At 50.0% G+C, this 22,779-nt stretch overlaps 10 non-coding genes across 10 annotated transcripts; all 10 read right to left on the bottom strand.

The window, feature by feature from the left end:
• Positions 1–6,912: 6,912 nt before the first annotated feature.
• TRNAG-UCC (transfer RNA glycine (anticodon UCC)) lies at positions 6,913–6,984 on the bottom strand. Its single transcript has one exon. It is a non-coding gene; the product is annotated as a tRNA-Gly (tRNA).
• A 2,442-nt stretch (positions 6,985–9,426) lies between these two features.
• On the bottom strand, positions 9,427–9,498 carry TRNAG-UCC (transfer RNA glycine (anticodon UCC)). Its single transcript has one exon. It is a non-coding gene; the product is annotated as a tRNA-Gly (tRNA).
• A 1,185-nt stretch (positions 9,499–10,683) lies between these two features.
• Positions 10,684–10,755, bottom strand: TRNAG-UCC (transfer RNA glycine (anticodon UCC)). Its single transcript has one exon. It is a non-coding gene; the product is annotated as a tRNA-Gly (tRNA).
• A 1,185-nt stretch (positions 10,756–11,940) lies between these two features.
• TRNAG-UCC (transfer RNA glycine (anticodon UCC)) lies at positions 11,941–12,012 on the bottom strand. The gene has a single exon. It is a non-coding gene; the product is annotated as a tRNA-Gly (tRNA).
• A 1,185-nt stretch (positions 12,013–13,197) lies between these two features.
• On the bottom strand, positions 13,198–13,269 carry TRNAG-UCC (transfer RNA glycine (anticodon UCC)). Its single transcript has one exon. It is a non-coding gene; the product is annotated as a tRNA-Gly (tRNA).
• Positions 13,270–14,454: 1,185 nt separating this feature from the next.
• Positions 14,455–14,526, bottom strand: TRNAG-UCC (transfer RNA glycine (anticodon UCC)). The gene has a single exon. It is a non-coding gene; the product is annotated as a tRNA-Gly (tRNA).
• Positions 14,527–16,968: 2,442 nt separating this feature from the next.
• Positions 16,969–17,040, bottom strand: TRNAG-UCC (transfer RNA glycine (anticodon UCC)). Its single transcript has one exon. It is a non-coding gene; the product is annotated as a tRNA-Gly (tRNA).
• A 1,185-nt stretch (positions 17,041–18,225) lies between these two features.
• TRNAG-UCC (transfer RNA glycine (anticodon UCC)) lies at positions 18,226–18,297 on the bottom strand. Its single transcript has one exon. It is a non-coding gene; the product is annotated as a tRNA-Gly (tRNA).
• Positions 18,298–20,739: 2,442 nt separating this feature from the next.
• TRNAG-UCC (transfer RNA glycine (anticodon UCC)) lies at positions 20,740–20,811 on the bottom strand. The gene has a single exon. It is a non-coding gene; the product is annotated as a tRNA-Gly (tRNA).
• Positions 20,812–21,996: 1,185 nt separating this feature from the next.
• Positions 21,997–22,068, bottom strand: TRNAG-UCC (transfer RNA glycine (anticodon UCC)). The gene has a single exon. It is a non-coding gene; the product is annotated as a tRNA-Gly (tRNA).
• Positions 22,069–22,779: the final 711 nt, after the last annotated feature.

The raw sequence follows: 22,779 nt of genomic DNA, 5'->3' as shown, positions 1-22,779 counted from the left end.
GACAGGCCTCATTTCTCTAGCTCACACCCTAACTGCCAACACCCCTTCCCCTTCTCTCTCTGTCTCTCTCTCTCTGTCTCTCTCTCTCATTCTCTCTCTCTCGCAAATAGATACTTTACTTCCCAGGTGCAACAAAACAAGCCTTCTCGAGCTGGCAGATATGGGAAGGAAGGAAGGAAGGGCCAGTTTGGAAACTCAACTCAATTACCATAAATCCCCTGCTAAGGGTTATGGGAGGGAGGAATGAAGGAACTTTGCTTCAGGGAAAGGGCTGCTGCTGCTTCAGCATGTGAGGAGCGCAGCCACACGTTTCACCTTCTTCAGTATGTTGGTTTACAGGATGAGAGAGATCCTAAAACCTCACTCTAATAGGCTGAGGTGCTGTGCTCGGTGGCCTGCTGGGACCAAGGCCCGTCAGGGCAAGGCGAATAGGCCTTTGTCAGGCCTTCGTCAGGGCTTTGTCGGGGAGGGGCCAGGAGCCCTGCTCGCTTCAATCCCCTCACCGATAGACAGTTGCAGAAACTAGGATGCAAGAACCTTTCCTGGATGGGGTTTTGATTTTCACGAAAAGTGTGTCAGCTTTGCTTTCAGCATGAGTCTGATTTCCAAAAAATGCATTTTGAACAATTTAAAGATTTGATCTGCGTTGGCCAGGAATCGAACCCGGGTCAACTGCTTGGAAGGCAGCTATGCTCACCACTATACCACCAACGCCTGCCTGTCTGGGCTATCTGATGGAGCGGCCCTTAGAAATAAGAATAAGTCATTGGCTGGGAATGAAAAAAGCTTGCGTTTGACGCAGAAGCAGTTCGCATCATGAGGTCTTGCCGGTCAGCCCAACATTTCCCCGGGACCCCTTAAAAAAGGAGCTTGGTTTTAAGTTTGGTTTGATTGAACAGTACATTTTGTTGGCTGGGCTGGGACCCTCTCCTATTTAGCGCAAGAGTGGAACGAGGCAGCAAGTTCAAGGAATGACATTGCATCCAGGCACTTACAGCTCTTTGTGCCCTAATGCCATGACACAAAAACATAATTTGAAAAAAGTTAGCAGAGGATGGTTTCGATCCATCGACCTCTGGGTTATGGGCCCAGCACGCTTCCGCTGCGCCACTCTGCTGGTTGGAGAACAAGAGCTTTTCTGGGCTTTTACAGCCTACAAACCGACAACCCTAGACCCAGTTTCGAGTGAAGCGGGCAGTAGGCCTTACAAAGCCAAACAACCTGCAACCACGCACTCCCATCCCATGGCCTTTTGCAGACAGGCCTCATTTCTCTAGCTCACACCCTAACTGCCAACACCCCTTCCCCTTCTCTCTCTGTCTCTCTCTCTCTGTCTCTCTCTCTCATTCTCTCTCTCTCGCAAATAGATACTTTACTTCCCAGGTGCAACAAAACAAGCCTTCTCGAGCTGGCAGATATGGGAAGGAAGGAAGGAAGGGCCAGTTTGGAAACTCAACTCAATTACCATAAATCCCCTGCTAAGGGTTATGGGAGGGAGGAATGAAGGAACTTTGCTTCAGGGAAAGGGCTGCTGCTGCTTCAGCATGTGAGGAGCGCAGCCACACGTTTCACCTTCTTCAGTATGTTGGTTTACAGGATGAGAGAGATCCTGAAACCTCACTCTAATAGGCTGAGGTGCTGTGCTCGGTGGCCTGCTGGGACCAAGGCCCGTCAGGGCAAGGCGAATAGGCCTTTGTCAGGCCTTCGTCAGGGCTTTGTCGGGGAGGGGCCAGGAGCCCTGCTCGCTTCAATCCCCTCACCGATAGACAGTTGCAGAAACTAGGATGCAAGAACCTTTCCTGGATGGGGTTTTGATTTTCACGAAAAGTGTGTCAGCTTTGCTTTCAGCATGAGTCTGATTTCCAAAAAATGCATTTTGAACAATTTAAAGATTTGATCTGCGTTGGCCGGGAACTGCTTGGAAGGCAGCTATGCTCACCACTATACCACCAACGCCTGCCTGTCTGGGCTATCTGATGGAGCGGCCCTTAGAAATAAGAATAAGTCATTGGCTGGGAATGAAAAAAGCTTGCGTTTGACGCAGAAGCAGTTCGCATCATGAGGTCTTGCCGGTCAGCCCAACATTTCCCCGGGACCCCTTAAAAAAGGAGCTTGGTTTTAAGTTTGGTTTGATTGAACAGTGCATTTTGTTGGCTGGGCTGGGACCCTCTCCTATTTAGCGCAAGAGTGGAACGAGGCAGCAAGTTCAAGGAATGACATTGCATCCAGGCACTTACAGCTCTTTGTGCCCTAATGCCATGACACAAAAACATAATTTGAAAAAAGTTAGCAGAGGATGGTTTCGATCCATCGACCTCTGGGTTATGGGCCCAGCACGCTTCCGCTGCGCCACTCTGCTGGTTGGAGAACAAAAGCTTTTCTGGGCTTTTACAGCCTACAAACCGACAACCCTAGACCCATTTTCGAGTGAAGCGGGCAGTAGGCCTTACAAAGCCAAACAACCTGCAACCACGCACTCCCATCCCATGGCCTTTTGCAGACAGGCCTCATTTCTCTAGCTCACACCCTAACTGCCAACACCCCTTCCCCTTCTCTCTCTGTCTCTCTCTCTCTGTCTCTCTCTCTCATTCTCTCTCTCTCGCAAATAGATACTTTACTTCCCAGGTGCAACAAAACAAGCCTTCTCGAGCTGGCAGATATGGGAAGGAAGGAAGGAAGGGCCAGTTTGGAAACTCAACTCAATTACCATAAATCCCCTGCTAAGGGTTATGGGAGGGAGGAATGAAGGAACTTTGCTTCAGGGAAAGGGCTGCTGCTGCTTCAGCATGTGAGGAGCGCAGCCACACGTTTCACCTTCTTCAGTATGTTGGTTTACAGGATGAGAGAGATCCTGAAACCTCACTCTAATAGGCTGAGGTGCTGTGCTCGGTGGCCTGCTGGGACCAAGGCCCGTCAGGGCAAGGCGAATAGGCCTTTGTCAGGCCTTCGTCAGGGCTTTGTCGGGGAGGGGCCAGGAGCCCTGCTCGCTTCAATCCCCTCACCGATAGACAGTTGCAGAAACTAGGATGCAAGAACCTTTCCTGGATGGGGTTTTGATTTTCACGAAAAGTGTGTCAGCTTTGCTTTCAGCATGAGTCTGATTTCCAAAAAATGCATTTTGAACAATTTAAAGATTTGATCTGCGTTGGCCGGGAATAGAACCCGGGTCAACTGCTTGGAAGGCAGCTATGCTCACCACTATACCACCAACGCCTGCCTGTCTGGGCTATCTGATGGAGCGGCCCTTAGAAATAAGAATAAGTCATTGGCTGGGAATGAAAAAAGCTTGCGTTTGACGCAGAAGCAGTTCGCATCATGAGGTCTTGCCGGTCAGCCCAACATTTCCCCGGGACCCCTTAAAAAAGGAGCTTGGTTTTAAGTTTGGTTTGATTGAACAGTACATTTTGTTGGCTGGGCTGGGACCCTCTCCTATTTAGCGCAAGAGTGGAACGAGGCAGCAAGTTCAAGGAATGACATTGCATCCAGGCACTTACAGCTCTTTGTGCCCTAATGCCATGACACAAAAACATAATTTGAAAAAAGTTAGCAGAGGATGGTTTCGATCCATCGACCTCTGGGTTATGGGCCCAGCACGCTTCCGCTGCGCCACTCTGCTGGTTGGAGAACAAGAGCTTTTATGGGCTTTTACAGCCTACAAACCGACAACCCTAGACCCAGTTTCGAGTGAAGCGGGCAGTAGGCCTTACAAAGCCAAACAACCTGCAACCACGCACTCCCATCCCATGGCCTTTTGCAGACAGGCCTCATTTCTCTAGCTCACACCCTAACTGCCAACACCCCTTCCCCTTCTCTCTCTGTCTCTCTCTCTCTGTCTCTCTCTCTCATTCTCTCTCTCTCGCAAATAGATACTTTACTTCCCAGGTGCAACAAAACAAGCCTTCTCGAGCTGGCAGATATGGGAAGGAAGGAAGGAAGGGCCAGTTTGGAAACTCAACTCAATTACCATAAATCCCCTGCTAAGGGTTATGGGAGGGAGGAATGAAGGAACTTTGCTTCAGGGAAAGGGCTGCTGCTGCTTCAGCATGTGAGGAGCGCAGCCACACGTTTCACCTTCTTCAGTATGTTGGTTTACAGGATGAGAGAGATCCTGAAACCTCACTCTAATAGGCTGAGGTGCTGTGCTCGGTGGCCTGCTGGGACCAAGGCCCGTCAGGGCAAGGCGAATAGGCCTTTGTCAGGCCTTCGTCAGGGCTTTGTCGGGGAGGGGCCAGGAGCCCTGCTCGCTTCAATCCCCTCACCGATAGACAGTTGCAGAAACTAGGATGCAAGAACCTTTCCTGGATGGGGTTTTGATTTTCACGAAAAGTGTGTCAGCTTTGCTTTCAGCATGAGTCTGATTTCCAAAAAATGCATTTTGAACAATTTAAAGATTTGATCTGCCTTGGCCGGGAATCGAACCCGGGTCAACTGCTTGGAAGGCAGCTATGCTCACCACTATACCACCAACGCCTGCCTGTCTGGACTATCTGATGGAGCGGCCCTTAGAAATAAGAATAAGTCATTGGCTGGGAATGAAAAAAGCTTGCATTTGACGCAGAAGCAGTTCGCATCATGAGGTCTTGCCGGTCAGCCCAACATTTCCCCGGGACCCCTTAAAAAAGGAGCTTGGTTTTAAGTTTGGTTTGATTGAACAGTACATTTTGTTGGCTGGGCTGGGACCCTCTCCTATTTAGCGCAAGAGTGGAACGAGGCAGCAAGTTCAAGGAATGACATTGCATCCAGGCACTTACAGCTCTTTGTGCCCTAATGCCATGACACAAAAACATAATTTGAAAAAAGTTAGCAGAGGATGGTTTCGATCCATCGACCTCTGGGTTATGGGCCCAGCACGCTTCCGCTGCGCCACTCTGCTGGTTGGAGAACAAGAGCTTTTATGGGCTTTTACAGCCTACAAACCGACAACCCTAGACCCAGTTTCGAGTGAAGCGGGCAGTAGGCCTTACAAAGCCAAACAACCTGCAACCACGCACTCCCATCCCATGGCCTTTTGCAGACAGGCCTCATTTCTCTAGCTCACACCCTAACTGCCAACACCCCTTCCCCTTCTCTCTCTGTCTCTCTCTCTCTGTCTCTCTCTCTCATTCTCTCTCTCTCGCAAATAGATACTTTACTTCCCAGGTGCAACAAAACAAGCCTTCTCGAGCTGGCAGATATGGGAAGGAAGGAAGGAAGGGCCAGTTTGGAAACTCAACTCAATTACCATAAATCCCCTGCTAAGGGTTATGGGAGGGAGGAATGAACGAACTTTGCTTCAGGGAAAGGGCTGCTGCTGCTTCAGCATGTGAGGAGCGCAGCCACACGTTTCACCTTCTTCAGTATGTTGGTTTACAGGATGAGAGAGATCCTGAAACCTCACTCTAATAGGCTGAGGTGCTGTGCTCGGTGGCCTGCTGGGACCAAGGCCCGTCAGGGCAAGGCGAATAGGCCTTTGTCAGGCCTTCGTCAGGGCTTTGTCGGGGAGGGGCCAGGAGCCCTGCTCGCTTCAATCCCCTCACCGATAGACAGTTGCAGAAACTAGGATGCAAGAACCTTTCCTGGATGGGGTTTTGATTTTCACGAAAAGTGTGTCAGCTTTGCTTTCAGCATGAGTCTGATTTCCAAAAAATGCATTTTGAACAATTTAAAGATTTGATCTGCGTTGGCCGGGAATAGAACCCGGGTCAACTGCTTGGAAGGCAGCTATGCTCACCACTATACCACCAACGCCTGCCTGTCTGGGCTATCTGATGGAGCGGCCCTTAGAAATAAGAATAAGTCATTGCCTGGGAATGAAAAAAGCTTGCGTTTGACGCAGAAGCAGTTCGCATCATGAGGTCTTGCCGGTCAGCCCAACATTTCCCCGGGACCCCTTAAAAAAGGAGCTTGGTTTTAAGTTTGGTTTGATTGAACAGTACATTTTGTTGGCTGGGCTGGGACCCTCTCCTATTTAGCGCAAGAGTGGAACGAGGCAGCAAGTTCAAGGAATGACATTGCATCCAGGCACTTACAGCTCTTTGTGCCCTAATGCCATGACACAAAAACATAATTTGAAAAAAGTTAGCAGAGGATGGTTTCGATCCATCGACCTCTGGGTTATGGGCCCAGCACGCTTCCGCTGCGCCACTCTGCTGGTTGGAGAACAAGAGCTTTTCTGGGCTTTTACAGCCTACAAACCGACAACCCTAGACCCAGTTTCGAGTGAAGCGGGCAGTAGGCCTTACAAAGCCAAACAACCTGCAACCACGCACTCCCATCCCATGGCCTTTTGCAGACAGGCCTCATTTCTCTAGCTCACACCCTAACTGCCAACACCCCTTCCCCTTCTCTCTCTGTCTCTCTCTCTCTGTCTCTCTCTCTCATTCTCTCTCTCTCGCAAATAGATACTTTACTTCCCAGGTGCAACAAAACAAGCCTTCTCGAGCTGGCAGATATGGGAAGGAAGGAAGGAAGGGCCAGTTTGGAAACTCAACTCAATTACCATAAATCCCCTGCTAAGGGTTATGGGAGGGAGGAATGAAGGAACTTTGCTTCAGGGAAAGGGCTGCTGCTGCTTCAGCATGTGAGGAGCGCAGCCACACGTTTCACCTTCTTCAGTATGTTGGTTTACAGGATGAGAGAGATCCTGAAACCTCACTCTAATAGGCTGAGGTGCTGTGCTCGGTGGCCTGCTGGGACCAAGGCCCGTCAGGGCAAGGCGAATAGGCCTTTGTCAGGCCTTCGTCAGGGCTTTGTCGGGGAGGGGCCAGGAGCCCTGCTCGCTTCAATCCCCTCACCGATAGACAGTTGCAGAAACTAGGATGCAAGAACCTTTCCTGGATGGGGTTTTGATTTTCACGAAAAGTGTGTCAGCTTTGCTTTCAGCATGAGTCTGATTTCCAAAAAATGCATTTTGAACAATTTAAAGATTTCATCTGCGTTGGCCGGGAATCGAACCCGGGTCAACTGCTTGGAAGGCAGCTATGCTCACCACTATACCACCAACGCCTGCCTGTCTGGGCTATCTGATGGAGCGGCCCTTAGAAATAAGAATAAGTCATTGGCTGGGAATGAAAAAAGCTTGCGTTTGACGCAGAAGCAGTTCGCATCATGAGGTCTTGCCGGTCAGCCCAACATTTCCCCGGGACCCCTTAAAAAAGGAGCTTGGTTTTAAGTTTGGTTTGATTGAACAGTACATTTTGTTGGCTGGGCTGGGACCCTCTCCTATTTAGCACAAGAGTGGAACGAGGCAGCAAGTTCAAGGAATGACATTGCATCCAGGCACTTACAGCTCTTTGTGCCCTAATGCCATGACACAAAAACATAATTTGAAAAAAGTTAGCAGAGGATGGTTTCGATCCATCGACCTCTGGGTTATGGGCCCAGCACGCTTCCGCTGCGCCACTCTGCTGGTTGGAGAACAAGAGCTTTTATGGGCTTTTACAGCCTACAAACCGACAACCCTAGACCCAGTTTCGAGTGAAGCGGGCAGTAGGCCTTACAAAGCCAAACAACCTGCAACCACGCACTCCCATCCCATGGCCTTTTGCAGACAGGCCTCATTTCTCTAGCTCACACCCTAACTGCCAACACCCCTTCCCCTTCTCTCTCTGTCTCTCTCTCTCTGTCTCTCTCTCTCATTCTCTCTCTCTCGCAAATAGATACTTTACTTCCCAGGTGCAACAAAACAAGCCTTCTCGAGCTGGCAGATATGGGAAGGAAGGAAGGAAGGGCCAGTTTGGAAACTCAACTCAATTACCATAAATCCCCTGCTAAGGGTTATGGGAGGGAGGAATGAAGGAACTTTGCTTCAGGGAAAGGGCTGCTGCTGCTTCAGCATGTGAGGAGCGCAGCCACACGTTTCACCTTCTTCAGTATGTTGGTTTACAGGATGAGAGAGATCCTGAAACCTCACTCTAATAGGCTGAGGTGCTGTGCTCGGTGGCCTGCTGGGACCAAGGCCCGTCAGGGCAAGGCGAATAGGCCTTTGTCAGGCCTTCGTCAGGGCTTTGTCGGGGAGGGGCCAGGAGCCCTGCTCGCTTCAATCCCCTCACCGATAGACAGTTGCAGAAACTAGGATGCAAGAACCTTTCCTGGATGGGGTTTTGATTTTCACGAAAAGTGTGTCAGCTTTGCTTTCAGCATGAGTCTGATTTCCAAAAAATGCATTTTGAACAATTTAAAGATTTGATCTGCGTTGGCAGGGAATCGAACCCGGGTCAACTGCTTGGAAGGCAGCTATGCTCACCACTATACCACCAACGCCTGCCTGTCTGGGCTATCTGATGGAGCGGCCCTTAGAAATAAGAATAAGTCATTGGCTGGGAATGAAAAAAGCTTGCGTTTGACGCAGAAGCAGTTCGCATCATGAGGTCTTGCCGGTCAGCCCAACATTTCCCCGGGACCCCTTAAAAAAGGAGCTTGGTTTTAAGTTTGGTTTGATTGAACAGCACATTTTGTTGGCTGGGCTGGGACCCTCTCCTATTTAGCGCAAGAGTGGAACGAGGCAGCAAGTTCAAGGAATGACATTGCATCCAGGCACTTACAGCTCTTTGTGCCCTAATGCCATGACACAAAAACATAATTTGAAAAAAGTTAGCAGAGGATGGTTTCGATCCATCGACCTCTGGGTTATGGGCCCAGCACGCTTCCGCTGCGCCACTCTGCTGGTTGGAGAACAAGAGCTTTTATGGGCTTTTACAGCCTACAAACCGACAACCCTAGACCCAGTTTCGAGTGAAGCGGGCAGTAGGCCTTACAAAGCCAAACAACCTGCAACCACGCACTCCCATCCCATGGCCTTTTGCAGACAGGCCTCATTTCTCTAGCTCACACCCTAACTGCCAACACCCCTTCCCCTTCTCTCTCTGTCTCTCTCTCTCTGTATCTCTCTCTCATTCTCTCTCTCTCGCAAATAGATACTTTACTTCCCAGGTGCAACAAAACAAGCCTTCTCGAGCTGGCAGATATGGGAAGGAAGGAAGGAAGGGCCAGTTTGGAAACTCAACTCAATTACCATAAATCCCCTGCTAAGGGTTATGGGAGGGAGGAATGAAGGAACTTTGCTTCAGGGAAAGGGCTGCTGCTGCTTCAGCATGTGAGGAGCGCAGCCACACGTTTCACCTTCTTCAGTATGTTGGTTTACAGGATGAGAGAGATCCTGAAACCTCACTCTAATAGGCTGAGGTGCTGTGCTCGGTGGCCTGCTGGGACCAAGGCCCGTCAGGGCAAGGCGAATAGGCCTTTGTCAGGCCTTCGTCAGGGCTTTGTCGGGGAGGGGCCAGGAGCCCTGCTCGCTTCAATCCCCTCACCGATAGACAGTTGCAGAAACTAGGATGCAAGAACCTTTCCTGGATGGGGTTTTGATTTTCACGAAAAGTGTGTCAGCTTTGCTTTCAGCATGAGTCTGATTTCCAAAAAATGCATTTTGAACAATTTAAAGATTTGATCTGCGTTGGCCGGGAATCGAACCCGGGTCAACTGCTTGGAAGGCAGCTATGCTCACCACTATACCACCAACGCCTGCCTGTCTGGGCTATCTGATGGAGCGGCCCTTAGAAATAAGAATAAGTCATTGGCTGGGAATGAAAAAAGCTTGCGTTTGACGCAGAAGCAGTTCGCATCATGAGGTCTTGCCGGTCAGCCCAACATTTCCCCGGGACCCCTTAAAAAAGGAGCTTGGTTTTAAGTTTGGTTTGATTGAACAGTACATTTTGTTGGCTGGGCTGGGACCCTCTCCTATTTAGCGCAAGAGTGGAACGAGGCAGCAAGTTCAAGGAATGACATTGCATCCAGGCACTTACAGCTCTTTGTGCCCTAATGCCATGACACAAAAACATAATTTGAAAAAAGTTAGCAGAGGATGGTTTCGATCCAGCGACCTCTGGGTTATGGGCCCAGCACGCTTCCGCTGCGCCACTCTGCTGGTTGGAGAACAAGAGCTTTTATGGGCTTTTACAGCCTACAAACCGACAACCCTAGACCCAGTTTCGAGTGAAGCGGGCAGTAGGCCTTACAAAGCCAAACCACCTGCAACCACGCACTCCCATCCCATGGCCTTTTGCAGACAGGCCTCATTTCTCTAGCTCACACCCTAACTGCCAACACCCCTTCCCCTTCTCTCTCTGTCTCTCTCTCTCTGTCTCTCTCTCTCATTCTCTCTCTCTCGCAAATAGATACTTTACTTCCCAGGTGCAACAAAACAAGCCTTCTCGAGCTGGCAGATATGGGAAGGAAGGAAGGAAGGGCCAGTTTGGAAACTCAACTCAATTACCATAAATCCCCTGCTAAGGGTTATGGGAGGGAGGAATGAAGGAACTTTGCTTCAGGGAAAGGGCTGCTGCTGCTTCAGCATGTGAGGAGCGCAGCCACACGTTTCACCTTCTTCAGTTTGTTGGTTTACAGGATGAGAGAGATCCTGAAACCTCACTCTAATAGGCTGAGGTGCTGTGCTCGGTGGCCTGCTGGGACCAAGGCCCGTCAGGGCAAGGCGAATAGGCCTTTGTCAGGCCTTCGTCAGGGCTTTGTCGGGGAGGGGCCAGGAGCCCTGCTCGCTTCAATCCCCTCACCGATAGACAGTTGCAGAAACTAGGATGCAAGAACCTTTCCTGGATGGGGTTTTGATTTTCACGAAAAGTGTGTCAGCTTTGCTTTCAGCATGAGTCTGATTTCCAAAAAATGCATTTTGAACAATTTAAAGATTTGATCTGCGTTGGCCGGGAATCGAACCCGGGTCAACTGCTTGGAAGGCAGCTATGCTCACCACTATACCACCAACGCCTGCCTGTCTGGGCTATCTGATGGAGCGGCCCTTAGAAATAAGAATAAGTCATTGGCTGGGAATGAAAAAAGCTTGCGTTTGACGCAGAAGCAGTTCGCATCATGAGGTCTTGCCGGTCAGCCCAACATTTCCCCGGGACCCCTTAAAAAAGGAGCTTGGTTTTAAGTTTGGTTTGATTGAACAGTGCATTTTGTTGGCTGGGCTGGGACCCTCTCCTATTTAGCGCAAGAGTGGAACGAGGCAGCAAGTTCAAGGAATGACATTGCATCCAGGCACTTACAGCTCTTTGTGCCCTAATGCCATGACACAAAAACATAATTTGAAAAAAGTTAGCAGAGGATGGTTTCGATCCATCGACCTCTGGGTTATGGGCCCAGCACGCTTCCGCTGCGCCACTCTGCTGGTTGGAGAACAAAAGCTTTTCTGGGCTTTTACAGCCTACAAACCGACAACCCTAGACCCATTTTCGAGTGAAGCGGGCAGTAGGCCTTACAAAGCCAAACAACCTGCAACCACGCACTCCCATCCCATGGCCTTTTGCAGACAGGCCTCATTTCTCTAGCTCACACCCTAACTGCCAACACCCCTTCCCCTTCTCTCTCTGTCTCTCTCTCTCTGTCTCTCTCTCTCATTCTCTCTCTCTCGCAAATAGATACTTTACTTCCCAGGTGCAACAAAACAAGCCTTCTCGAGCTGGCAGATATGGGAAGGAAGGAAGGAAGGGCCAGTTTGGAAACTCAACTCAATTACCATAAATCCCCTGCTAAGGGTTATGGGAGGGAGGAATGAAGGAACTTTGCTTCAGGGAAAGGGCTGCTGCTGCTTCAGCATGTGAGGAGCGCAGCCACACGTTTCACCTTCTTCAGTATGTTGGTTTACAGGATGAGAGAGATCCTGAAACCTCACTCTAATAGGCTGAGGTGCTGTGCTCGGTGGCCTGCTGGGACCAAGGCCCGTCAGGGCAAGGCGAATAGGCCTTTGTCAGGCCTTCGTCAGGGCTTTGTCGGGGAGGGGCCAGGAGCCCTGCTCGCTTCAATCCCCTCACCGATAGACAGTTGCAGAAACTAGGATGCAAGAACCTTTCCTGGATGGGGTTTTGATTTTCACGAAAAGTGTGTCAGCTTTGCTTTCAGCATGAGTCTGATTTCCAAAAAATGCATTTTGAACAATTTAAAGATTTGATCTGCGTTGGCCGGGAATCGAACCCGGGTCAACTGCTTGGAAGGCAGCTATGCTCACCACTATACCACCAACGCCTGCCTGTCTGGGCTATCTGATGGAGCGGCCCTTAGAAATAAGAATAAGTCATTGGCTGGGAATGAAAAAAGCTTGCGTTTGACGCAGAAGCAGTTCGCATCATGAGGTCTTGCCGGTCAGCCCAACATTTCCCCGGGACCCCTTAAAAAAGGAGCTTGGTTTTAAGTTTGGTTTGATTGAACAGTGCATTTTGTTGGCTGGGCTGGGACCCTCTCCTATTTAGCGCAAGAGTGGAACGAGGCAGCAAGTTCAAGGAATGACATTGCATCCAGGCACTTACAGCTCTTTGTGCCCTAATGCCATGACACAAAAACATAATTTGAAAAAAGTTAGCAGAGGATGGTTGCGATCCATCGACCTCTGGGTTATGGGCCCAGCACGCTTGCGCTGCGCCACTCTGCTGGTTGGAGAACAAAAGCTTTTCTGGGCTTTTACAGCCTACAAACCGACAACCCTAGACCCATTTTCGAGTGAAGCGGGCAGTAGGCCTTACAAAGCCAAACAACCTGCAACCACGCACTCCCATCCCATGGCCTTTTGCAGACAGGCCTCATTTCTCTAGCTCACACCCTAACTGCCAACACCCCTTCCCCTTCTCTCTCTGTCTCTCTCTCTCTGTCTCTCTCTCTCATTCTCTCTCTCTCGCAAATAGATACTTTACTTCCCAGGTGCAACAAAACAAGCCTTCTCGAGCTGGCAGATATGGGAAGGAAGGAAGGAAGGGCCAGTTTGGAAACTCAACTCAATTACCATAAATCCCCTGCTAAGGGTTATGGGAGGGAGGAATGAAGGAACTTTGCTTCAGGGAAAGGGCTGCTGCTGCTTCAGCATGTGAGGAGCGCAGCCACACGTTTCACCTTCTTCAGTATGTTGGTTTACAGGATGAGAGAGATCCTGAAACCTCACTCTAATAGGCTGAGGTGCTGTGCTCGGTGGCCTGCTGGGACCAAGGCCCGTCAGGGCAAGGCGAATAGGCCTTTGTCAGGCCTTCGTCAGGGCTTTGTCGGGGAGGGGCCAGGAGCCCTGCTCGCTTCAATCCCCTCACCGATAGACAGTTGCAGAAACTAGGATGCAAGAACCTTTCCTGGATGGGGTTTTGATTTTCACGAAAAGTGTGTCAGCTTTGCTTTCAGCATGAGTCTGATTTCCAAAAAATGCATTTTGAACAATTTAAAGATTTGATCTGCGTTGGCCGGGAATCGAACCCGGGTCAACTGCTTGGAAGGCAGCTATGCTCACCACTATACCACCAACGCCTGCCTGTCTGGGCTATCTGATGGAGCGGCCCTTAGAAATAAGAATAAGTCATTGGCTGGGAATGAAAAAAGCTTGCGTTTGACGCAGAAGCAGTTCGCATCATGAGGTCTTGCCGGTCAGCCCAACATTTCCCCGGGACCCCTTAAAAAAGGAGCTTGGTTTTAAGTTTGGTTTGATTGAACAGTGCATTTTGTTGGCTGGGCTGGGACCCTCTCCTATTTAGCGCAAGAGTGGAACGAGGCAGCAAGTTCAAGGAATGACATTGCATCCAGGCACTTACAGCTCTTTGTGCCCTAATGCCATGACACAAAAACATAATTTGAAAAAAGTTAGCAGAGGATGGTTTCGATCCATCGACCTCTGGGTTATGGGCCCAGCACGCTTCCGCTGCGCCACTCTGCTGGTTGGAGAACAAGAGCTTTTATGGGCTTTTACAGCCTACAAACCGACAACCCTAGACCCAGTTTCGAGTGAAGCGGGCAGTAGGCCTTACAAAGCCAAACAACCTGCAACCACGCACTCCCATCCCATGGCCTTTTGCAGACAGGCCTCATTTCTCTAGCTCACACCCTAACTGCCAACACCCCTTCCCCTTCTCTCTCTGTCTCTCTCTCTCTGTCTCTCTCTCTCATTCTCTCTCTCTCGCAAATAGATACTTTACTTCCCAGGTGCAACAAAACAAGCCTTCTCGAGCTGGCAGATATGGGAAGGAAGGAAGGAAGGGCCAGTTTGGAAACTCAACTCAATTACCATAAATCCCCTGCTAAGGGTTATGGGAGGGAGGAATGAAGGAACTTTGCTTCAGGGAAAGGGCTGCTGCTGCTTCAGCATGTGAGGAGCGCAGCCACACGTTTCACCTTCTTCAGTTTGTTGGTTTACAGGATGAGAGAGATCCTGAAACCTCACTCTAATAGGCTGAGGTGCTGTGCTCGGTGGCCTGCTGGGACCAAGGCCCGTCAGGGCAAGGCGAATAGGCCTTTGTCAGGCCTTCGTCAGGGCTTTGTCGGGGAGGGGCCAGGAGCCCTGCTCGCTTCAATCCCCTCACCGATAGACAGTTGCAGAAACTAGGATGCAAGAACCTTTCCTGGATGGGGTTTTGATTTTCACGAAAAGTGTGTCAGCTTTGCTTTCAGCATGAGTCTGATTTCCAAAAAATGCATTTTGAACAATTTAAAGATTTGATCTGCGTTGGCCGGGAATCGAACCCGGGTCAACTGCTTGGAAGGCAGCTATGCTCACCACTATACCACCAACGCCTGCCTGTCTGGGCTATCTGATGGAGCGGCCCTTAGAAATAAGAATAAGTCATTGGCTGGGAATGAAAAAAGCTTGCGTTTGACGCAGAAGCAGTTCGCATCATGAGGTCTTGCCGGTCAGCCCAACATTTCCCCGGGACCCCTTAAAAAAGGAGCTTGGTTTTAAGTTTGGTTTGATTGAACAGTGCATTTTGTTGGCTGGGCTGGGACCCTCTCCTATTTAGCGCAAGAGTGGAACGAGGCAGCAAGTTCAAGGAATGACATTGCATCCAGGCACTTACAGCTCTTTGTGCCCTAATGCCATGACACAAAAACATAATTTGAAAAAAGTTAGCAGAGGATGGTTTCGATCCATCGACCTCTGGGTTATGGGCCCAGCACGCTTCCGCTGCGCCACTCTGCTGGTTGGAGAACAAAAGCTTTTCTGGGCTTTTACAGCCTACAAACCGACAACCCTAGACCCATTTTCGAGTGAAGCGGGCAGTAGGCCTTACAAAGCCAAACAACCTGCAACCACGCACTCCCATCCCATGGCCTTTTGCAGACAGGCCTCATTTCTCTAGCTCACACCCTAACTGCCAACACCCCTTCCCCTTCTCTCTCTGTCTCTCTCTCTCTGTCTCTCTCTCTCATTCTCTCTCTCTCGCAAATAGATACTTTACTTCCCAGGTGCAACAAAACAAGCCTTCTCGAGCTGGCAGATATGGGAAGGAAGGAAGGAAGGGCCAGTTTGGAAACTCAACTCAATTACCATAAATCCCCTGCTAAGGGTTATGGGAGGGAGGAATGAAGGAACTTTGCTTCAGGGAAAGGGCTGCTGCTGCTTCAGCATGTGAGGAGCGCAGCCACACGTTTCACCTTCTTCAGTATGTTGGTTTACAGGATGAGAGAGATCCTGAAACCTCACTCTAATAGGCTGAGGTGCTGTGCTCGGTGGCCTGCTGGGACCAAGGCCCGTCAGGGCAAGGCGAATAGGCCTTTGTCAGGCCTTCGTCAGGGCTTTGTCGGGGAGGGGCCAGGAGCCCTGCTCGCTTCAATCCCCTCACCGATAGACAGTTGCAGAAACTAGGATGCAAGAACCTTTCCTGGATGGGGTTTTGATTTTCACGAAAAGTGTGTCAGCTTTGCTTTCAGCATGAGTCTGATTTCCAAAAAATGCATTTTGAACAATTTAAAGATTTGATCTGCGTTGGCCGGGAATCGAACCCGAGTCAACTGCTTGGAAGGCAGCTATGCTCACCACTATACCACCAACGCCTGCCTGTCTGGGCTATCTGATGGAGCGGCCCTTAGAAATAAGAATAAGTCATTGGCTGGGAATGAAAAAAGCTTGCGTTTGACGCAGAAGCAGTTCGCATCATGAGGTCTTGCCGGTCAGCCCAACATTTCCCCGGGACCCCTTAAAAAAGGAGCTTGGTTTTAAGTTTGGTTTGATTGAACAGTGCATTTTGTTGGCTGGGCTGGGACCCTCTCCTATTTAGCGCAAGAGTGGAACGAGGCAGCAAGTTCAAGGAATGACATTGCATCCAGGCACTTACAGCTCTTTGTGCCCTAATGCCATGACACAAAAACATAATTTGAAAAAAGTTAGCAGAGGATGGTTTCGATCCATCGACCTCTGGGTTATGGGCCCAGCACGCTTCCGCTGCGCCACTCTGCTGGTTGGAGAACAAAAGCTTTTCTGGGCTTTTACAGCCTACAAACCGACAACCCTAGACCCATTTTCGAGTGAAGCGGGCAGTAGGCCTTACAAAGCCAAACAACCTGCAACCACGCACTCCCATCCCATGGCCTTTTGCAGACAGGCCTCATTTCTCTAGCTCACACCCTAACTGCCAACACCCCTTCCCCTTCTCTCTCTGTCTCTCTCTCTCTGTCTCTCTCTCTCATTCTCTCTCTCTCGCAAATAGATACTTTACTTCCCAGGTGCAACAAAACAAGCCTTCTCGAGCTGGCAGATATGGGAAGGAAGGAAGGAAGGGCCAGTTTGGAAACTCAACTCAATTACCATAAATCCCCTGCTAAGGGTTATGGGAGGGAGGAATGAAGGAACTTTGCTTCAGGGAAAGGGCTGCTGCTGCTTCAGCATGTGAGGAGCGCAGCCACACGTTTCACCTTCTTCAGTATGTTGGTTTACAGGATGAGAGAGATCCTGAAACCTCACTCTAATAGGCTGAGGTGCTGTGCTCGGTGGCCTGCTGGGACCAAGGCCCGTCAGGGCAAGGCGAATAGGCCTTTGTCAGGCCTTCGTCAGGGCTTTGTCGGGGAGGGGCCAGGAGCCCTGCTCGCTTCAATCCCCTCACCGATAGACAGTTGCAGAAACTAGGATGCAAGAACCTTTCCTGGATGGGGTTTTGATTTTCACGAAAAGTGTGTCAGCTTTGCTTTCAGCATGAGTCTGATTTCCAAAAAATGCATTTTGAACAATTTAAAGATTTGATCTGCGTTGGCCGGGAATCGAACCCGGGTCAACTGCTTGGAAGGCAGCTATGCTCACCACTATACCACCAACGCCTGCCTGTCTGGGCTATCTGATGGAGCAGTCCTTAGAAATAAGAATAAGTCATTGGCTGGGAATGAAAAAAGCTTGCGTTTGACGCAGAAGCAGTTCGCATCATGAGGTCTTGCCGGTCAGCCCAACATTTCCCCGGGACCCCTTAAAAAAGGAGCTTGGTTTTAAGTTTGGTTTGATTGAACAGTGCATTTTGTTGGCTGGGCTGGGACCCTCTCCTATTTAGCGCAAGAGTGGAACGAGGCAGCAAGTTCAAGGAATGACATTGCATCCAGGCACTTACAGCTCTTTGTGCCCTAATGCCATGACACAAAAACATAATTTGAAAAAAGTTAGCAGAGGATGGTTTCGATCCATCGACCTCTGGGTTATGGGCCCAGCATGCTTCCGCTGCGCCACTCTGCTGGTTGGAGAACAAAAGCTTTTCTGGGCTTTTACAGCCTACAAACCGACAACCCTAGACCCATTTTCGAGTGAAGCGGGCAGTAGGCCTTACAAAGCCAAACAACCTGCAACCACGCACTCCCATCCCATGGCCTTTTGCAGACAGGCCTCATTTCTCTAGCTCACACCCTAACTGCCAACACCCCTTCCCCTTCTCTCTCTGTCTCTCTCTCTCTGTCTCTCTCTCTCATTCTCTCTCTCTCGCAAATAGATACTTTACTTCCCAGGTGCAACAAAACAAGCCTTCTCGAGCTGGCAGATATGGGAAGGAAGGAAGGAAGGGCCAGTTTGGAAACTCAACTCAATTACCATAAATCCCCTGCTAAGGGTTATGGGAGGGAGGAATGAAGGAACTTTGCTTCAGGGAAAGGGCTGCTGCTGCTTCAGCATGTGAGGAGCGCAGCCACACGTTTCACCTTCTTCAGTATGTTGGTTTACAGGATGAGAGAGATCCTGAAACCTCACTCTAATAGGCTGAGGTGCTGTGCTCGGTGGCCTGCTGGGACCAAGGCCCGTCAGGGCAAGGCGAATAGGCCTTTGTCAGGCCTTCGTCAGGGCTTTGTCGGGGAGGGGCCAGGAGCCCTGCTCGCTTCAATCCCCTCACCGATAGACAGTTGCAGAAACTAGGATGCAAGAACCTTTCCTGGATGGGGTTTTGATTTTCACGAAAAGTGTGTCAGCTTTGCTTTCAGCATGAGTCTGATTTCCAAAAAATGCATTTTGAACAATTTAAAGATTTGATCTGCGTTGGCCGGGAATCGAACCCGGGTCAACTGCTTGGAAGGCAGCTATGCTCACCACTATACCACCAACGCCTGCCTGTCTGGGCTATCTGATGGAGCGGCCCTTAGAAATAAGAATAAGTCATTGGCTGGGAATGAAAAAAGCTTGCGTTTGACGCAGAAGCAGTTCGCATCATGAGGTCTTGCCGGTCAGCCCAACATTTCCCCGGGACCCCTTAAAAAAGGAGCTTGGTTTTAAGTTTGGTTTGATTGACCAGTGCATTTTGTTGGCTGGGCTGGGACCCTCTCCTATTTAGCGCAAGAGTGGAACGAGGCAGCAAGTTCAAGGAATGACATTGCATCCAGGCACTTACAGCTCTTTGTGCCCTAATGCCATGACACAAAAACATAATTTGAAAAAAGTTAGCAGAGGATGGTTTCGATCCATCGACCTCTGGGTTATGGGCCCAGCACGCTTCCGCTGCGCCACTCTGCTGGTTGGAGAACAAGAGCTTTTCTGGGCTTTTACAGCCTACAAACCGACAACCCTAGACCCAGTTTCGAGTGAAGCGGGCAGTAGGCCTTACAAAGCCAAACAACCTGCAACCACGCACTCCCATCCCATGGCCTTTTGCAGACAGGCCTCATTTCTCTAGCTCACACCCTAACTGCCAACACCCCTTCCCCTTCTCTCTCTGTCTCTCTCTCTCTGTCTCTCTCTCTCATTCTCTCTCTCTCGCAAATAGATACTTTACTTCCCAGGTGCAACAAAACAAGCCTTCTCGAGCTGGCAGATATGGGAAGGAAGGAAGGAAGGGCCAGTTTGGAAACTCAACTCAATTACCATAAATCCCCTGCTAAGGGTTATGGGAGGGAGGAATGAAGGAACTTTGCTTCAGGGAAAGGGCTGCTGCTGCTTCAGCATGTGAGGAGCGCAGCCACACGTTTCACCTTCTTCAGTTTGTTGGTTTACAGGATGAGAGAGATCCTGAAACCTCACTCTAATAGGCTGAGGTGCTGTGCTCGGTGGCCTGCTGGGACCAAGGCCCGTCAGGGCAAGGCGAATAGGCCTTTGTCAGGCCTTCGTCAGGGCTTTGTCGGGGAGGGGCCAGGAGCCCTGCTCGCTTCAATCCCCTCACCGATAGACAGTTGCAGAAACTAGGATGCAAGAACCTTTCCTGGATGGGGTTTTGATTTTCACGAAAAGTGTGTCAGCTTTGCTTTCAGCATGAGTCTGATTTCCAAAAAATGCATTTTGAACAATTTAAAGATTTGATCTGCGTTGGCCGGGAATCGAACCCGGGTCAACTGCTTGGAAGGCAGCAATGCTCACCACTATACCACCAACGCCTGCCTGTCTGGGCTATCTGATGGAGCGGCCCTTAGAAATAAGAATAAGTCATTGGCTGGGAATGAAAAAAGCTTGCGTTTGACGCAGAAGCAGTTCGCATCATGAGGTCTTGCCGGTCAGCCCAACATTTCCCCGGGACCCCTTAAAAAAGGAGCTTGGTTTTAAGTTTGGTTTGATTGAACAGTGCATTTTGTTGGCTGGGCTGGGCCCCTCTCCTATTTAGCGCAAGAGTGGAACGAGGCAGCAAGTTCAAGGAATGACATTGCATCCAGGCACTTACAGCTCTTTGTGCCCTAATGCCATGACACAAAAACATAATTTGAAAAAAGTTAGCAGAGGATGGTTTCGATCCATCGACCTCTGGGTTATGGGCCCAGCACGCTTGCGCTGCGCCACTCTGCTGGTTGGAGAACAAAAGCTTTTCTGGGCTTTTACAGCCTACAAACCGACAACCCTAGACCCATTTTCGAGTGAAGCGGGCAGTAGGCCTTACAAAGCCAAACAACCTGCAACCACGCACTCCCATCCCATGGCCTTTTGCAGACAGGCCTCATTTCTCTAGCTCACACCCTAACTGCCAACACCCCTTCCCCTTCTCTCTCTGTCTCTCTCTCTCTGTCTCTCTCTCTCATTCTCTCTCTCTCGCAAATAGATACTTTACTTCCCAGGTGCAACAAAACAAGCCTTCTCGAGCTGGCAGATATGGGAAGGAAGGAAGGAAGGGCCAGTTTGGAAACTCAACTCAATTACCATAAATCCCCTGCTAAGGGTTATGGGAGGGAGGAATGAAGGAACTTTGCTTCAGGGAAAGGGCTGCTGCTGCTTCAGCATGTGAGGAGCGCAGCCACACGTTTCACCTTCTTCAGTATGTTGGTTTACAGGATGAGAGAGATCCTGAAACCTCACTCTAATAGGCTGAGGTGCTGTGCTCGGTGGCCTGCTGGGACCAAGGCCCGTCAGGGCAAGGCGAATAGGCCTTTGTCAGGCCTTCGTCAGGGCTTTGTCGGGGAGGGGCCAGGAGCCCTGCTCGCTTCAATCCCCTCACCGATAGACAGTTGCAGAAACTAGGATGCAAGAACCTTTCCTGGATGGGGTTTTGATTTTCACGAAAAGTGTGTCAGCTTTGCTTTCAGCATGAGTCTGATTTCCAAAAAATGCATTTTGAACAATTTAAAGATTTGATCTGCGTTGGCCGGGAATCGAACCCGGGTCAACTGCTTGGAAGGCAGCTATGCTCACCACTATACCACCAACGCCTGCCTGTCTGGGCTATCTGATGGAGCGGCCCTTAGAAATAAGAATAAGTCATTGGCTGGGAATGAAAAAAGCTTGCGTTTGACGCAGAAGCAGTTCGCATCATGAGGTCTTGCCGGTCAGCCCAACATTTCCCCGGGACCCCTTAAAAAAGGAGCTTGGTTTTAAGTTTGGTTTGATTGAACAGTGCATTTTGTTGGCTGGGCTGGGACCCTCTCCTATTTAGCGCAAGAGTGGAACGAGGCAGCAAGTTCAAGGAATGACATTGCATCCAGGCACTTACAGCTCTTTGTGCCCTAATGCCATGACACAAAAACATAATTTGAAAAAAGTTAGCAGAGGATGGTTTCGATCCATCGACCTCTGGGTTATGGGCCCAGCACGCTTCCGCTGCGCCACTCTGCTGGTTGGAGAACAAGAGCTTTTATGGGCTTTTACAGCCTACAAACCGACAACCCTAGACCCAGTTTCGAGTGAAGCGGGCAGTAGGCCTTACAAAGCCAAACAACCTGCAACCACGCACTCCCATCCCATGGCCTTTTGCAGACAGGCCTCATTTCTCTAGCTCACACCCTAACTGCCAACACCCCTTCCCCTTCTCTCTCTGTCTCTCTCTCTCTGTCTCTCTCTCTCATTCTCTCTCTCTCGCAAATAGATACTTTACTTCCCAGGTGCAACAAAACAAGCCTTCTCGAGCTGGCAGATATGGGAAGGAAGGAAGGAAGGGCCAGTTTGGAAACTCAACTCAATTACCATAAATCCCCTGCTAAGGGTTATGGGAGGGAGGAATGAAGGAACTTTGCTTCAGGGAAAGGGCTGCTGCTGCTTCAGCATGTGAGGAGCGCAGCCACACGTTTCACCTTCTTCAGTTTGTTGGTTTACAGGATGAGAGAGATCCTGAAACCTCACTCTAATAGGCTGAGGTGCTGTGCTCGGTGGCCTGCTGGGACCAAGGCCCGTCAGGGCAAGGCGAATAGGCCTTTGTCAGGCCTTCGTCAGGGCTTTGTCGGGGAGGGGCCAGGAGCCCTGCTCGCTTCAATCCCCTCACCGATAGACAGTTGCAGAAACTAGGATGCAAGAACCTTTCCTGGATGGGGTTTTGATTTTCACGAAAAGTGTGTCAGCTTTGCTTTCAGCATGAGTCTGATTTCCAAAAAATGCATTTTGAACAATTTAAAGATTTGATCTGCGTTGGCCGGGAATCGAACCCGGGTCAACTGCTTGGAAGGCAGCTATGCTCACCACTATACCACCAACGCCTGCCTGTCTGGGCTATCTGATGGAGCGGCCCTTAGAAATAAGAATAAGTCATTGGCTGGGAATGAAAAAAGCTTGCGTTTGACGCAGAAGCAGTTCGCATCATGAGGTCTTGCCGGTCAGCCCAACATTTCCCCGGGACCCCTTAAAAAAGGAGCTTGGTTTTAAGTTTGGTTTGATTGAACAGTGCATTTTGTTGGCTGGGCTGGGACCCTCTCCTATTTAGCGCAAGAGTGGAACGAGGCAGCAAGTTCAAGGAATGACATTGCATCCAGGCACTTACAGCTCTTTGTGCCCTAATGCCATGACACAAAAACATAATTTGAAAAAAGTTAGCAGAGGATGGTTTCGATCCATCTACCTCTGGGTTATGGGCCCAGCACGCTTCCGCTGCGCCACTCTGCTGGTTGGAGAACAAGAGCTTTTCTGGGCTTTTACAGCCTACAAACCGACAACCCTAGACCCAGTTTCGAGTGAAGCGGGCAGTAGGCCTTACAAAGCCAAACAACCTGCAACCACGCACTCCCATCCCATGGCCTTTTGCAGACAGGCCTCATTTCTCTAGCTCACACCCTAACTGCCAACACCCCTTCCCCTTCTCTCTCTGTCTCTCTCTCTCTGTCTCTCTCTCTCATTCTCTCTCTCTCGCAAATAGATACTTTACTTCCCAGGTGCAACAAAACAAGCCTTCTCGAGCTGGCAGATATGGGAAG

Source organism: Ambystoma mexicanum, chromosome 6q (assembly GCF_040938575.1).
Source record: "Ambystoma mexicanum isolate Mex_15411 chromosome 6q, UKY_AmexF1_1, whole genome shotgun sequence".
NCBI classification, from domain to species: Eukaryota; Metazoa; Chordata; class Amphibia; order Caudata; family Ambystomatidae; genus Ambystoma; species Ambystoma mexicanum.
This window is presented reverse-complemented; position numbering and strand designations above follow the sequence as displayed.